This window comes from Papaver somniferum, chromosome 10 (assembly GCF_003573695.1).
Source record: "Papaver somniferum cultivar HN1 chromosome 10, ASM357369v1, whole genome shotgun sequence".
NCBI classification, from domain to species: Eukaryota; Viridiplantae; Streptophyta; class Magnoliopsida; order Ranunculales; family Papaveraceae; genus Papaver; species Papaver somniferum.
Window position 1 is genome coordinate 51,274,112 of NC_039367.1, and position 14,677 is coordinate 51,288,788.

The 14,677-nt window shown below is 35.7% G+C and overlaps 1 long non-coding RNA gene across 1 annotated transcript; it reads right to left on the reverse strand.

Annotated features, from left to right (window-relative positions):
• Positions 1-3,405: 3,405 nt before the first annotated feature.
• Positions 3,406-6,444, reverse strand: LOC113319166. The gene is made up of 2 exons (XR_003345176.1): positions 4,905-6,444; positions 3,406-4,232 (listed from the first exon to the last, which is right to left on the reverse strand). It is a non-coding gene; the product is annotated as an uncharacterized LOC113319166 (long non-coding RNA).
• Positions 6,445-14,677: the final 8,233 nt, after the last annotated feature.

Below are 14,677 nucleotides of genomic sequence, written 5' to 3' on the forward strand. Positions count from 1 at the left end.
TTAAATGCCGACGGAATTGTAAAATCCAAAACCATTTCCGTTACGTCGGACTTATCGGCTAACGGTTAATTTTCCGGTATTAACCGGTATGTCACATCCACTTTTCTGCCTCCACCTCCACCGCCAAGGGTGCCTACAGTCGACGCTTATGCCGTGAGGAAAGGTAATAATCCTTATGCCAAACCAATGAGTGACGTTTGTTACCGTTTTATACAGCCGGGACATCACTCCAACGAGTGTCCAAAAAGGAGTCAAACAACACTTGTCGAGGGAAGTGGCAGTAAGTCTACAGAACATAGCGAGGAAGATGAAGTAGTTGATCAAGTTTACGTTGATGACTTGGAGGGGAAATGTTCTGGTGGTGAGGAAGGTGCTGCAACGTGAATGAAGGAAAGGAAAGGTACTCCTTGCCTTAAAAATAATAGAAAAAACCCAAAGAAACAAACTATTTGAATTTAAGGGCATCATTCTTGAAAACGTTTGTGACTTTATTATCGAAAGTGTGAGTACTGAGAATCTTGTATCATGGAAGCTTGTCCGAGAACTCGGTTTTTCAACGGAGCCACACCCCCATCCTTATCGTGTTGGCTGGATCAAGACTAGGTTAGAAACGCGAATAAAAAGAGTTTGCAATTAAACTCGAAATAAAAAGTACAAGATAATCCTAGTTTTCTAATCGAATGAAGATGATGATTATGCTCAAATTGAAAGGAAGGAGATGACCCTAGTTTTCTAATCGACTGAGGGGTGAGTTTTTCTTCTCTCGTTTGTGAGTTGAAGAACAGAAGAAGATGAAAATCATGTTCATTCGAGTATAGTATAGATGAATGTTACACGTGCTAGGCACACCTTAGCGGTTAACGGAACTAAGGCTAACGGAAATAGGTCTTTCGTTGCCGTCACCGTCGGATAAAATTAACCGCTACATTATCGGTAACGGATAACGGATAACGGATATAATGGAACTAAACGTAACGGCAACCGGGTAATCGGATTCGGCTAACGGTTAACGGATTTCATTGACAGGCCTACTTACACATGATATATGAATGTGTAACTACCAATTACATGTAGTATAGTTTGCTTGTGTATGAAATTTTTCCAAGTTCTTTTTAGCTGTTTTTACTTCTTTTAAAATGCTTGCTCACATCCCCGAAATAGAATCAAGTGCTCTGGCTCATGTTCGGTTCACTGATGTTTCAGATACTATTCCAAACATGCAGGACCTCAGTAAGCTATTGCATTCAATGATAATAATTTGATGATTGTTTATTTTCAATTTGATGATTTTTTTCACTGTTTTCTAAATTCTGCAGGGTAATGGCTTATGGTTTCAGTTTAAGGACTTAAAAGGTACCGTATTATGGTGGGTAAATCTATTGTGTGCTTAATTATCCAGCCCTTGAGAATTTATTTATTTCTTGTTAACTTTTATCCCACATATTTAGAGAAGAAATGAGACCTGTAAAGTTGACCACCAGATTATTCAATATAGGCGACCACTTCAGTTCGATGCTCTTAATGTGCATGTATTATGAGGCTTTATGCTTTCTGAACTATATCAATATTTTTGTTTGTTTCCCCTTGTTTTTGTGCAGGTGACGCTCCAGCAAAAAACTATTTCTTGTTTGAACTGGTAATTGCTGAATCCCATCATATATTTGATTGTACTTTTTGCTGTTTGGAGAACTGTAACGATCACTTGTGATTATACAGGAATATTTCGAACTATTATGGGTGAATATGTAACTCACAAACTCCAAGTTACATATGTCATATGCATGTGTAACTCCCAATTACACATGCATTGTGTATGTATACCAGCTGATTACACATGTTTTGTTTTTTGGAATGTTTAGACTATGGCATCTTAATATTTTTGTGACATAATTTCTAAATAGTTGTAGCCTTTTTTTGGATCAATTGATGTCTATGCAGGTCTCGACGTTTTTTGTGCACACTGACAAGACACTAGCATTTTTTGGATCAATTGATTGTTGATTAGATTGATTTTGTTACTAGGTTGATGGCTTCGGTGAGGAAAATTATGATGAGGAGCCTGAGGGAGATGATGTTGATGTAGAACATATAATGGTATGGGGGCAGGTAATTAAATTATTTCTTTAGCGGGAAGGTAATTAAAATTTGTGTTATTGTTGTATGCGTAGCTTTCAAAACTAAATTATTGTATGATAGGTTGTTTAAATTCATAAAATGTCTAGATATAAGACGTACAATATCATTGAGAAGTTAGGTTTCTGCTTTATATATAGTTTACAGCAAGATTCGAAAACGGTACTATCAAAATTGGTGTGTTTTTGTTTATAGCTGTTATAATGTTCGAAAACTCAAAAATATTGATGTTGTTGTAGCAGGCAAGTCGGGAAGTGCAAGTTTTATTAACTCATTTCTCAAAGTCTTTCCAAGAGCATTCTTGGTAAGGAATCAACTCTACTCTCCTTGTCATGTATGGTTCCACCTGCAACAGTGGTGGTGTTGTTGGAGTAGATAGCTAACTCTTTTCATTAGTGACTTCAAAGTTATATAGTTAACATAGTGTACATGCCGGGTATACGAATCATAAGCATGTGTAGCTGTTAACTACACATGATATATGCATGTGTAACTCCGAATTACATTAAACAGATGCATGTATGACGCCCAGTTACACTAGACAAATGCATATGTAATTTCTATTTACACACGTTAAAATAAGTTATCAAGCGTTTTTTTGTGATCTTTGTTAATTGTTAAATAATTTTGTTTGTTGCAGATATACAAGCATTTGGAATCGGGGAAGATGAGAAATACGAAAAGGGAGGGGAACATTTGTATTATTGGATGTCGCTTATTTCTAGTGTTTTAACTGTATATCGTATTTAATAATACTTGATTATTATAGTTGATAAACAGAGAAATTGTTGTAACTTCATGCTAAGAAAATTATGCGTTCTTTTTTTATGTCTATTCCTTTGATGTGTAACTTCTCATTACACATGCCATATGGATGTGTAACTTCCCGATACACATGCCATGTGCATGTGTAACTTTTGATTACACTTGTTTATCCGTTTCATGACATACCATGTGAAAAGGCGAGGATACCCAAATATACCTCAAACCAAAATTTTTAGTACATATAAGTGCTTTCCCCAAAAGTGATTGTCTATGGATGCGATATCGAGACAATACAACAAATCGATTCACACTCTGTGTGATCGTCTATGGATACGAGATCGATACAATACAACAACAAAGTGTGTTACTTGATAAAAGGTTCGGACTTAACCAAACACAACAGAATTCACTTATCAAGTAATAAGATATTAACGTTTATGTGTGTAGCGCCCCCTAAGCTAGCAGCTGACTAATCCAAGAGATTAACTAAATAAAGAGGCACTAACGAATCTAAATCAAATACTAAAATATTCAATTACGAAATATGCTACAAAAACTTAACACAAAACTAACCCCGCTCTGGAATATACATATATGTATATAAAATCTCCTCTCAAATGATACATATAGAATAGTCATTTGATTTACAAATAAAATATAAACACAAAATAAACATAGTGGAAGCAATCTAAATAACGTAGTTAACTTCCTGAGCTTTCGCTGCGCAATTCTGGTATGTCTCTCAAACTGAAAGTGGGAAAGGGGTGAGCACAACAACCGTGCACAGTAGGAATAACAACTAGCTTCCATACAGACATTAATATGAACGGAAAACGATGCAGGTTATATTTAAAGGCAATAAAACTCCGAAAGATAGTAAAATACGTTATAAAAACTTCTTCATAGAAGTTCATAAATAACAGTAAACAATCATGTATGAGATGTGTGTTGCCGCACTAAGGGAAGAATAATATTGAAGCCCGCTTCCACTCCGATTAAGTAATATTGCAGTGTATCGCTCTAGCCATAGAATACTGGATATATATAGGGAAGAGTAATATTGGATGCATCGCCCTACACCCTATCCGTAATAATATTGCGGTGTATCGCCCTAGCCATAGAATACTGATATTGTGTCGGCCCACATCTCATACCACATAGAGCACACAAGTATATGCATGAATTTCACAACACCAAGAATAATTTGTAAAACAATAATGAATACAGAAAGTTCGTTATCGATTCCCACCTCTTTTGATGACAAGCCTCGCATACCTTGAGATTCATAATCCACTGGTTCATCCTTTGGATCGATCGTTGTTAATAAAGAGTAACTGTTAATCATAAAAGAACTCTATGAACTAGCCAGAATGGCTCACACAAGAAATCATACAAGTTTATCTAATTCTAAGCCCATTTATATTCTAAGCATCTTCATTATACATCTCTTGCATATCTAAAGGTTTACTAATTCAATTAGGTTGCCTCTATAGTCCATTAGATAAGTCTTATGAATATCAGAAGAAGTAAAAGTCTAATTCGGACCACAAGAGGTCCAAAACATTTAACTAAGATTGATGTCCCTAAGCCCAAGCCCATGGGCCTGACCCGGCACGGCCCACTAGTTAGGCCCACAACAAAAGGCCAGACCCAACTGATCATCTAACGGTCAATGACGGTTGAACTAACGGTCAATAAATAGTCAACGTTAGTCAAAGGTCAAGGTCCAGGGGTAACGGTCAATCCTAGTCAAATACGAATCGGTCAACTGAGTCAAAACTAGTGACTCAGTGGGTCAATACGATTCGACTCAGTCAGATGGACTGAGTCAGCTAAGTCAGACACTGACTAGGCTGAATGGCACAAGGCCAAACACTAGCATAGGCCAAGGAATGCTAATGCACAATCATTGTGCAACACACTAAGACTCTAAACTATATTCCAAATTCAAGCAATTAATCCTAAATAAACTTCATAATCAAATTACAATCACAACTAAAGCCTACCTGCAGTTTAGCAGTAGCTGCAACATTCTTTCTACAACTTCACTATCTCATTCTTCTTACATCAGTTCAATTCAACACCTGCTACTCTCTAATCACCAACAACACTTCCAACATCACATCTTTGTAATTCTAATTCATCAGACTCAACCCAAAACAACCACCTAGGCAACATCACCACCAGCACTTGTAATATTTACTACCCATGGGTTTGTCTCATACATCTCATATCCAGGTCAAATCATAAAATTAGAATTTAGAAGATACATACACACCACTGCCTCAAACCACCACCACCACTAATTTGCAACTGAAGCTCTTTAACTTCTCAATAACATCCATCTCATTACCTCCAGTACAACCACTATCTTACAGGCAAACAACTCATAATTCACATTCATTAGTTCAATCCCAATTTCCTTTACATCACATAATCTCAACAGCTAACAACCAAATCAAATTGCATAAGCCATCTCACCTCTGTCTCTTCTTGCACAACATGTATACCTCATTCACTTCAACTGGCAGTCAAAACACAACAGCACCACCCCAGTTGCAATACAACACCTCCACATCACTTATATCCCCTGCAACTTCAGTACACAAACAAACAACATTCTCAACATCTCATTGCCAACAACACATCTTCATAATCAATCCCATCTTAACGAATTCAGTTCATATATGTAATTCTTATCAAAACCATACTACCTGCATCACCATTCCATTCATGCCTCCATCTCTGCTACCACAGTTATTCCCACACACTACTTGAACTCAACTAACAACCAACACCAGTTCAGAAACTTCATTGCAGACATCATTGCTCCTCTGTTCAGCCTTAAGTCTTCACAGCACCTCATATTTACACTGCCATTACCTCTATCAATTCTTCCTGGTCCATTAACAGCAACATCTCTGTCTCATCCTGACCAGCACAACTCTACAATCTACTGTGTCTTCTAGTTCACCACCTCTACTCGTAACTCTTCACATCTAACTACAAACCCTATGTCATACTCCCAACTGCTACTGCAACTACCCATGTTCAACTCGATTCAAATAAACAACATCAATATCCAACTACCATTTATCCTTGAACTACAACTCAATCATCTTCTGATTCTTCTTTGCAAAACCCTGAACCAATATCTTACCCTCTATCCAATTCATCTTATTCATCTTCAGAATCCAACTTAAATAACCTAATTCGCAAGAACCCTAACTTCTGGTAGATTTAGGGAAATAGCAGAAATCAAAATTAAATTTCATGCAACATCTCTATACTCGATTAACAACAAACCCACTCTATAATTAATCCAAACAGAACGAATTCATACAGAGACGTCAATCAATTTGTAATATCAATTACCTATTTTAGATTCATCAACAAAACCATCTTCTTCTTCAAAGATTCACAGAGAAATCATCGTTTCATCTATCAAACTAGATAATTGATCTCCCTAACTTTCTATTTGATTTCACGGTTTTAGAAATGTCTCTCAGAATCGGCAGAGAGATAACGAAGAAGAATCGAAGAAGAATCGAAGAAGATTAAGAGAAGCGATTTCTCTTCGACACATGGGATGGTGATAAAGCAAACGGGATTTATTAACGGGACCCAAATAACGGATAAGGGGAGGCGATTCGGTTTAGATGTAAAATGGTTATTTTCGCCCCTCATACAATTATGATGTTATCTTCTTCGTCCGGTATCCGAATGACACGTTCGAGTAGCCCATTTCGCATAACTTTCCGAGATCTATCTAATGATACTAATTTCGTATATAAATTGTTGTTAGACTAATACCTATTAATGAACGTTCAAGTTAGACTAATCGAGTTAATATCGGCTAAGACGTCTCTTGACTATCGCTATACCAGTCAAATAGTGTTGACGTGCTTGAGGGTCTCTACAGTGTGATTTACTTTACTAATAATAAAACAATAATAATGCGGAAATATAAAGTAAATGACACAACAAGATTTTGTTAACGAGGAAACCGCGAATGCAGAAAAACCCCAGGACCTAGTCCAAAATTGAATACTCTCAGGATTAAACCTCCACACAAAATTACACTAACTTCGTATAGTTGAGACCAAGTACCTAAATCTATAGTATACCTAGTTTCTTCTGTATTCCAACGCCTCCGACCTCAGTCCCGTACTTGGAACAATCCCTTTGGTTCGTATTCCAAACAGTAAAGGAACAAGAAATCTGTCTGGTAACAACTATATTCAACCAAGTGATATGAGTCGGACAAAGGCACTTCCATTTATCTTAACATAAACTCCTTCGTCAGGTCTAGATATATCTTATGTTCAATCACCCGAAGGTAATTGGTTAAGATTAAGCCAACAACACCTTTAATCTCAAGGAATCGTGTTGATGCCGATCAACTTCAATCAATCAATCAAATCTACTACAAGGATAAACCGATTATCAATTGGATCCTCTTTTCATAAACAAGTATTATGCACATCAAAGATTATAAACCCAAGTCAGATATTCAATATCTTCTTTGTCTTCAAATCTTCTTTGATCTTCAATAAACACCTGCACACAATCACTTGAATCTTCTTGTGATCAACCACACACAGAACGGAGTCTGTTAACAAAGGATTATCACAAGATCGTCTTTAGAACTAACAACAATATAAAGATCCATGTCGAAACTCTGAACTACTTTGAGTGAATCTTATATCATAAGAGAAGATTTTCAAGCATAAACAAACTAGGTGCAATCATATTTCAACCACAGTTAGTCAATCAAATCAATCGAAAACAAAGATAAACCGAAATTATCTAGTTTCTCACAAACAGGTCGCGCTAGAGCTTCTCAATCCCAAAGAAGACTTTAAAACGAGCGGTCATAAGAGATTTCACCTAATTAGATTACTCCCCTCTCCGATAGGCGGCTACACTAGTAACAATGACAAAAGAGGAATCCAAATTGTTACGAAGGATTAGTTTGATAGTGAAGGCAAACTTCGGTATTTATAGACAAGGAAGTTCGGACAACAAGGAATTTCCAAAACCGAAAATATTCTCAAGATATTCATAAATACACAGATTCGGTTTTCATAATTCCTGGAAATGCTCTGTCCAAAAATACAATCGAAATCTCTTGGAAAATATAATTAGTAAATGCACATTACCAATTCCATAAGTTTCCTTCCAAGATAAATTAATAACCTTAATTAAAAGATTCTTAACTTATATGTTTCGATCCTGGGATTCTCTTTCATTTATCCTTTAAGGAATATCTTTGAACAATTATAGTAATACGCATTCATCATGTGTTCAAAGTTTGTCGACATCTTTACTTTGTAAGTTCTCTTTCACACTTACAATCTTGAAACCGATTTACCATACTTCCAAACAAGTTTAGAATTGGTTCATATGAATTTCAAGAACTATATGATTGATCAAACCAAACAATCAATCACAATCATGGGCTTGTAGTTCTACCAAAACAAGTTTCGGTTCTACCTCCATGAGAGTACTAAGCATAGTCATACTAGCTTACCAAAGATATGGTTGACTAGGTACTAGGATCGGTTCCCCACATATATATGGTATCTAACTCATATGTGTTGCAACCCTTCACAAGATCGGTTCCCCTTTCTTCTATAAATGTGTTGCACCCCATACAAGGATCGGTTCCTCTTAGATGTACTGCACCCTAACAAGGATCGGTTCCCCTTCACCCCTTACTAGGATCGGTTCCCCTTCACCCCCTTATAAGGATCGTTTCCCTTTCCCATGGAAGTTAATATCCAATCATACCAAGGTGATTACTTAAACACCTGCACACAATCACTTGAATCTTCTTGTGATCAATCACACACAGAACGAAGTCTGCTAACAATAGATTATCACAAGATCGTCTTTAAAACTAATAACAGTCTAAAGATCCATGTAGAAACTCTGAACTAGTTTGAGTAAATCTTATATCAGAAGAGAAATTCTAAAGCATAAACAAAATAGGTGCAATCAGATTTCAACCACCGTTAGTCAATCAAATCAATCGAAAACAAAGATAAACCGCAATTATCTAGTTTCCCACCAACGGGTCGCGTTAAAGCTTCTCAATCCCAAAGAAGACTTTAAAACGAGCGGTCGTAAGAGATTTCACCTAATTAGATTACTCTCCTCTCCGATAGGCGGCTACACCAGTAACAATTTTTACGAAGTCAAATTGTTACGAAGGATTAGTTTGCTAGTGAAGGCAAACTTTGGTATTTATAGACAAGGAAGTTTGGACACCAAGGAATTTCCAAAACCGAAAATATTCTCAAGATATTCATAAATGCACATATTCGGTTTTCATAATTTCTGGAAATGCTCTGTCCAAAAATACAATCGAAATCTCTTGGAAAATATAATTAGTAAATACACATTACCAATTCCATAAGTTTCCTTCCAAGATAAATTAATAACCTTAATTAAAATATTCTTAACTTATATGTTTCGATCCTGGGATTCTCTTCCATTTAGCCTTTTAAGGAATATCTTTAAACAATTATAGTAATACGCATTCAACACGTGTTCAAAGTTTGTCGACATCTTTACTTTGTAAGTTCTCTTTCACACTTACAATCTTGAAACCGATTTACCACACTTCCAAACAAGTTTAAAATTGGTTCATCTGACTTGCAAGAACTATGTGATTGATCAAACCAAACATTCAATCGCAATCATGGGCTTGCGGTTCTACCAAAACAATTTTCGGTTCTACCTCCATGAGAGTACTAAGTATAGTCACACTAGATTACAAGAGATATGGTTGACTAGGTACTAGGATCGGTTCCCCACATATATATGGTATCTAACTCATATGTGTTGCACCCCTTCACAGGATCGGTTCCCCTTTCTTCTATAAATGTGTTGCACCCCATACAAGGATCGGTTCCTCTTAGATGTACTGCACCCTAACAAGGATCGGTTCCTCTTCACCCCTTACTAGGATCGGTTCCCTTCAACCCCTTATAAGGATCGGTTCCCTTTCCCATGGCAGTTATTATCCGATCATACCAAGGTGATTACTTAAGTTTGTTTTTATTAATAAAAGTTCTACCAATGCAAAAGTCAGGCCTTTGTGAATTAGTTCTACCAAGAACACAACAAGTTGTGAGCGGTTCTAGTCTATCACACATATTGGTTGTTCATAAGATATGCAATGAATAACAAAACCAATAACGCCCAGCAATTTCCTTTTCGGTTCACAACACAAGATTATGAACTTACTTCCTTAGAACACATGTAAACATTGTTCCTTAGGATGAAATCCTCACCTTATACCCATACATAATTACTATGTCATTCAAATGATTATGGCGATGTCTTATCTACAAAGTTTAATGGTTAAGCAATAAACCTCGTATTGTATACTATGTCTATCTAGAGTTCAAACATGCCTCGTAGTTATGTTTTCAATATGCACGACTTGAAAGATACGTTAGCGAATGAAACAATTCAAGTAAAATATCACTTACCTCAAGTGGAAGGATGATTGTTGTTGTTGTAGCTCCGTTCTTCTTCACATCTTCAAGACTTCGCAATACTTGTAATGTATCATATCCTAAAGCTTTCAATCTAACGTATACGAAGTAACTGTAGTACATAATCAAGCGACTCTTAATATGAGTTTTGGTTCACTACAATATGACAACCACACTTGACTTACCAACGCATGGTGGGTTCAACCGAGCAATGCTCTAACAATCTCCCCCTTTTTCAATTTTAGTGACAAAACTCTTACATCAATATGGATAAACAAATTACATCCGCTTGACTCCTGATTCAACAACACATAAAACCTGCTTACATTCAATCCTTGAAAATGTCGCTGTTGACATCATAATAACAAAGCAAATACTCCCCCTAAGGAAGATAGGTAGATATTCAATCCGCACGGCTTTGTTATACTAATCAATATGACATGTTACTCCCCCTTAGTCTGTGCTTTCACTCTTTCGTTAAATAATAACATTCAAGCACCAATGTTATTTTTCCTAGTGATACCAATCAATATAAATATCAATGTCAGTATCACCTGTTTACTCCATATATTTCCCCCCTTTTTTGTCACAAAAATGACAAAGAAACGAAAAAATAAAGGACAACAAGAAAAGAATCTTACAAATCCCAGAAATAGACTTGCGAACCTATAGAGATAGGCACGAGGGTTCCACACATCACGTTCTGATAACCACTATCAAAACCGAAAATACAAGTAGTTTTATTTTGATATGTTACCAAGTAAAAAATTGCCCGAAATAATTTTTCCCATTTAGTTTATCAAACCAAAAACAACTAATCAAATTAGCTCTTTTCCTAAAACGATTGTTCAAGAACAACCGCTTAATTCGATAAGACCAAAATAAAGTATAAAACTCCATCTTTCTCATCAGGTTCTAATTATCCGCAACTTAGACCTTTCAATTTCAAACAAACCAAATACTAGGTTAGTTAACTAGCATTTCTTTGTTTAGGCATTCAATTAGACTTGAATAACTGAAACCTCCTTTCGATAAGACAAACTAAGATCAGAATTAACTCAGTTTCTTATCTGGAATAGAATTGGTCTAAACAACTCGTCCTATCCATAAATTATTTCTTTAAGCCATAAATAATTCATACAAAACAATATAAATCAACTTACAAAATTATTCACCTCAACCGGAAGCAATTGAATCAACATAAGACGTTATAAGCACCGTAATTTTGTAAGCCTAAACCAGTGATACACTACCAAAGAAAAATACCAAAGGTTTTTCTTAACCGGAACCAATTGATCACAACATATCAATTGTACCGCACTTTTGTAAGTCTAAACCGTCGATACCAAACAAAAGCAAGACAATAATGGTTTTCCTTAACTGGAACCAATTGAATCACAAACATATCAATTGTACCGCACTTTCGTAAGCCTAAAAGATTGATACCACACAATAAAGCAAGATAACAATAGTTTTTCTTAACATGAATCAATTGAAACACACATTCACACACATATCATGGAATAAAAATCAATTGTACCTAAATTTCGTTAAGCAAAAGCAATACATATATATAATATAAAACTCAGGCTTTTCTTAAACAGGAAAACAATTAACTAACAACATTTTTACCTCAATTTCGCATCCACTCCTCCAATATGATTGCATCTTCGTCCGGGGAGGATCTATAACGAAATATCACCTCTCATTGTCATCCTTATATGCAAGCAAAAAGAATAACAACACACCTCAACCTTTACCAAAGAAAGGTTGAAAACCGGTTTTGAACTATTGTAAGCAAAAGTCGAAAACCGTCGAAACACATATGCTTTTATGCTAAATTAAAAACCGATTCAACATAATGACTTTTTGACATACTGTTTCTGAACCCCTCATAATCCTTTGATGAAGCCTACCTACTTGGGTTGGAACTTAATCCCGCTAAATCAAAAAGTCACCCAAACCATAAGGGTTCACACATGAGATCGAACATTAAAGTAGTAAAACTGAAAACATACATCTCATAAATTACTTTGCAATACACTATAAATATTCAGCATAAAATCAAGTATTGCAATTACCTCAGTCCTGTAGGAAATTGAATTGCGAAAACAACGCAAAACCGAGTTCGGACGAAGAAATTATGTGCAAAACAGTTTTTAAACTTCTTCGTAAGGGGACCTCTCACTAGGATCGGTTCCCCCAAAGTGTTCTTGTGACGGATCACAACACTAAATTGTTTTTGACATAACTTTTGCATACGATGTCTGAATTCAGTGATTTCTGGATCGTCTTGACCAAAAAAGCAAGAGCTACACATATATGACCAGTATATATCAACATCATTAACTCAAAGTTACCATTTCTATAAAAATCTCAAATAGAGATAAATAAGGTATGAGTATAGAAGATAAATCTCCCTAAAGATGCTAATTAGTCATATAATAATCAAGATATCATGTGCTTCCTCACCTTTAAAAAGATTGAGCACTAAGGTGAGCATGCACATTCTAACACAACTAGGTTGTGTTTTGTTGATCCTTGTCTTGTTCGTCACGAGTGACTAAGATGGAATCATCATTCTTGACCTCTTGCTTGGTTTGTTTTCTCTTGTTCCATCTCTTGTTTTTCTTCTTTGACTTGTGATGTAGAGTGTTATTATCACAACCTTTACTGGTACAAGAGTTTTCAGACATAATGTCTTTCTTTAGCCTTTCAAGAAGACTTTTGCAATTATTGTCACCAATAATTAATAGCTGAGAGTCATTCTTATGACTAACTTTTGGTTCCTTCTTGGCTATGGAGGACTTAGAAACCCATTTAGAGTTGGGTCTCGCTGGAGAAACTTTCTCCTTCACAATACCATTAGGAACATCGTCCTTTTAAATATTTTGCGAAATACCCTTTCTCCAATTTGGAACATCAGATCTTGTTTTTGCATTTAGAAAGTTATATGTCTTTGTATATTCGGGTCTTTTATGAGATGACCTTGTTGAATGATATGCAAAATTCGAACTATCATTATAATAATTCTTTTGCCTAAACTTAGGACAATAACGATCTCAGTTCTTATGAGAAGCAAACTTAGCCAATTCATTTGATACAAAAGAAAGTGCATCTTGCATCTTACGAACTTTGCATCCCCATAGCCAGTGTCCTATATTACCACAATAAAAATAATGCTTAGCATAAACATACGAAGTATGCGTTTTAGTGTTACCTTTTTGTGGATCATCTTGCATTGGAGCTCGATGAATGTTCTTCTTCTTTTTTTTCTTAGCAGACGTGCTCTCTTTGATTACTGCTGGTTGAGCACTATTCTTAGGCTTGACAGACTTTTCTTCTTTACAAGAGATAGGAGCATCTTTTTCATCATTGGAAGCCTCTGATTGAGAAGAATTTGTAGCTTTAAAATTTTTTACCTCTTTGCTAATATTTGAAGCATTTATTCCCTAATAGCCCAATCCTCGTGTATCACGATGATTTCTACTTGCTTCTAACATTGAGGTTAAATTGTTTGAGCTAGCATTGGACTTTTTAAGGTCCAAATTTTCTTCTTCCAACATCTTGATTTTATCAAGAGCACTGGCTAGATCAGCTTCAAGGCGTTTTTCTTGTGGGAGATATACACCTTCTTTCTCTTCGAAACTCTTTTGTTGATAGTTAACCCTTGCATCAGATTCAACAAGTTTCTCTTCCAATAAGTGAATTTTTTCAAGAGCAACTTCACGCTCTTTCTCTAGCAATTTTTTTGAGAGAGACTAGCACTGGATTTTTCTTCAAGACCCTGTACTTGTCGAGAATTAAACATATCTTCCAATTCAGCATGTTTCTTTTCCGACAAAAACAGTTCTCTTCGAACATTTTCACATTCTAATTTCTTAGAATTTATATCGTTTGTACGATCTTTAAGAAGATATTCACGGTTTTGGAAACCAATATAATAACCTTGAAAAACCTTCTTCAATTTATTGTTCTCACGACAAAGAGGAGTCATAAAACCAAGAAAATCTGAAGTTCTCGGTTTTTCATTTTTCAAAGGTTCTAGTAGTTTAGAGTATTCTGAAATATCCTCTTCTATTTCTTGTTCAAAATATGAGTCATCATCATCCGAAATTTCATCTAGCCTTTCTTGTAGACTTATTTTCCCGTCGCCATCAGTTTCTACATTATTAAAAAGGTTAACTTGTCTAGTAGAGACTCTAGTGATGATATCTTCATATTTTGATTCGTAGATGCCATCATCAAGTTTTAATTCAGAACTCTTGATG